Below are 2,873 nucleotides of genomic sequence, written 5' to 3' on the forward strand. Positions count from 1 at the left end.
CTTACTGGTTGAAGGGTCATGTGATTAGGCCATAAGGGTTGGAGCAGGTGTCACCCAACAGTTTTTCTCTTCCTTTTAAGGGTGCTGACCAAAATATTGTAAAACTGAAAAATGAAAAAAGGTTGCACCATGCATAGGTTTCTTTATTACAGAGACGCGTTTCAGCGCTCTGCTTTCCTGTAATAAAGAAACCTATGCATGGTGCGACCTTTTTTCATTTTTCATGTGATTAGGCCACAACCTCTTCCTGTTACCCATTTGCCTGGCATAGATCCAAGGCATTGCACATTTAGAAAAATGTTGTCATTAAAATTATTTTCAGGCCACAATTGGCAGCATCAGGACCGACCTCTTTCCATCATTCTGTCCTGTACACAAAAGAAAAGTAAACTTTGTTTCATAAATGAGGGTGTGGTGTCTGCCCCGTATCTGTCCATGGCGATTTCTCTCTATTCACCCTAGTCATCAGAGAGCATGTACGGTATGCTGTGGGGAGAGCTAGTGGTGGACAGAGCACTGCTCAGCACTGTCCAGGTATCTGCCCTCCCATTAGCACCTCATGTAAGTTACACACTGAAGGTGCTTCCAGTGGGACTTGAACCTGGGATCACAAGGATACAAGTCTGACACTCTACCAGTTAAGCTACCACGACTGGAGAATCTTTCTGCCCTGAAGGTGTTGACAGACAAGCACAAAATAATAATGATGATGCTATTTCATTATTTTTCCTCATTTTTTATTTCCAATAACCACTTGTAGCAAAGGGGATTAGAGTTGCCCAGCTTGGACTAGAACCCAGACCATATGGGGTAGTAAGCTGGGGCTCTGACCGCTACACCAAAGAGCCAGGCTCATTGGCATGTTAGCCAGAACACACCCACAACCCTAGTGATGGTCACTCCTTCGGGAAGTGCACCCGTTCACTTCACACACTCATGGTGTCCCTCATGCAACTGCCCGCCATGCTTCTCCCATCCAGTGTGCCCCATCATCAATGCTTCACCCATCACTGGGGTCCCTCACACCGGGGTCACCAATCCTGGGGGTCCCTCACATGGAATTACGGCTCACACACAATGGGTATGCTTCCAATGGCCTCACGGTATCGATCCCACTTCTGACACCATTTGAGCCTGGCTCTTTGGTGTAGCGGTCAGAGCCCCAGTATACTACCCCAGAAGGTCTGGGTTCGAGTCCCAGCTGGGCAACTCTACTCCCTTCGCTACAAATGGTGTCATAAGTGGGATGGTACCGTGAGGCCATCGGAATTGTACCCATTGTGTGTGAGCCCATCACACCACTCCAGACCATGCATGATGCAACATCAGCATTCAGCATACTCCCATATTCATTCTTAGAGTGCTTTGCTGGGTCTAAATCCACATTTTACATTGTATTAGAAGAAATGAACTCATTCCAATTCTAATAAGCAGAAATCATTTTTTTAAATAAAAAGCAAGGCTATCTATTTCAGTAACGCATTTTATTCACATAAGTACGTCAATGTGCTTCACAAAAATAATAGCACAAAGTTCCGCTTCCCAGTTTGAAATTGATTACATATTTTATAAGCTCATATAGTTATGCAGCACCAGCTGAGTGGAGTTTTTTTACCATGAGAAATGAAACCGCTATGGGTGGTCAATTTTATTGTAATTGAGATAAACAATGAATCCCTTTACTGTTTACCGTTTCAAGAAGCTAATTTCCCATTACTTTCTCCATTGGCATTCTGAAAATTCAATTAAGTTATACGCCTTCATTACTGCCGGCCAGGGCTTGACACTGGCACCTGCCAACCGGCCAAATGCTGGTAAAACCTGGCTGTCGCGCGTGTAAAAATGTCAATTTGCCAGGTAGCGTATTCCTTGGTATGGCATATCTAAGTAGCCTCTATTCCGTTGTTTTCCCCTTGTGTACCAACTGTTTGTATTTAAGGTCAAGAAAAAGCTCAGTTACAGAGTTTCCATTTGTTTGATTTATTTCCATGGAGAGAGCTATGCACTCATCTTCTTGCTTTAGCCCCTTATCGTCTGAGGCTAGATGTAAAGTGTAATGATGAAGAAAAATAAACAATATCAAATTTTGGCTAATAGAAAAACTGAAAGTGACTCAGGAAAACCACTAGCCGCAGAGGCCGGTCAGTGAAAAAGTTGATGTCAAGTACTGCTACCGGTAATTGGCTGGGGAGAAAATGATAGCCATAAACATTTCTGCCATATTGTTAATGAAGAGGACATAAGCAAGGTTATACTCTTCTTTGCGTGGTCCATTATTCCTGGCCCATTAATATTACTTAATATAATGGTCAAAAAATTGTCAAATCATTAACCTTGCCGTGCACTCAAATCATGCTGAAGTTCCCTTAATTTCCTTGGTGATTAATGAATAGACTGCTGCTGCTGATGCTACTACTAGTACTAGTACTACTACGGCCAGCGAAGCCGACGCGAGGGGACAAACAGGTCACTTGTCCCGGGCCCAGGGAGAGAGGAGGCCCAGAGTTGGGTCCTCATTACATTGCAAGTATTGGGTGGGGGGGCTCTTTTAGATTACTTTGTCCTGGGCCCATCCAAAGCTGTCAGCGGCCCTGACTACGGCAGTTCCAACACCTGGTCCTCTGAATTCACACATATGAGCAAAAAAGTACATACAGCACGTTTTGATGATTTGAGAGTTTTCCTGCAGTAATAAAACATGATCGATCCTTACCAGGTCGGCAGATACTATACCACAAAGCTCCAGGGTATTGAAGGAAAAACTGAAGGCAAAAAGAAATGCAAAAAATGGAATCGAGTTCATATCTCCTTCTCGTCGTCTTCATTGAAAGTTGAAAGAAAGCCCAACTGGGAAACTCCAACTCCCATTGTGA

General features: G+C 43.8%; 1 non-coding gene across 1 annotated transcript; it reads right to left on the reverse strand.

Annotated features, from left to right (window-relative positions):
• Window positions 1-412: 412 nt before the first annotated feature.
• On the reverse strand, window positions 413-549 carry LOC134457687 (small Cajal body-specific RNA 8). Its single transcript, XR_010036482.1, has one exon. It is a non-coding gene; the product is annotated as a small Cajal body-specific RNA 8 (non-coding RNA).
• Window positions 550-2,873: the final 2,324 nt, after the last annotated feature.

Source organism: Engraulis encrasicolus, chromosome 10 (genome assembly GCF_034702125.1).
Source record: "Engraulis encrasicolus isolate BLACKSEA-1 chromosome 10, IST_EnEncr_1.0, whole genome shotgun sequence".
Classification (NCBI taxonomy): Eukaryota; Metazoa; Chordata; class Actinopteri; order Clupeiformes; family Engraulidae; genus Engraulis; species Engraulis encrasicolus.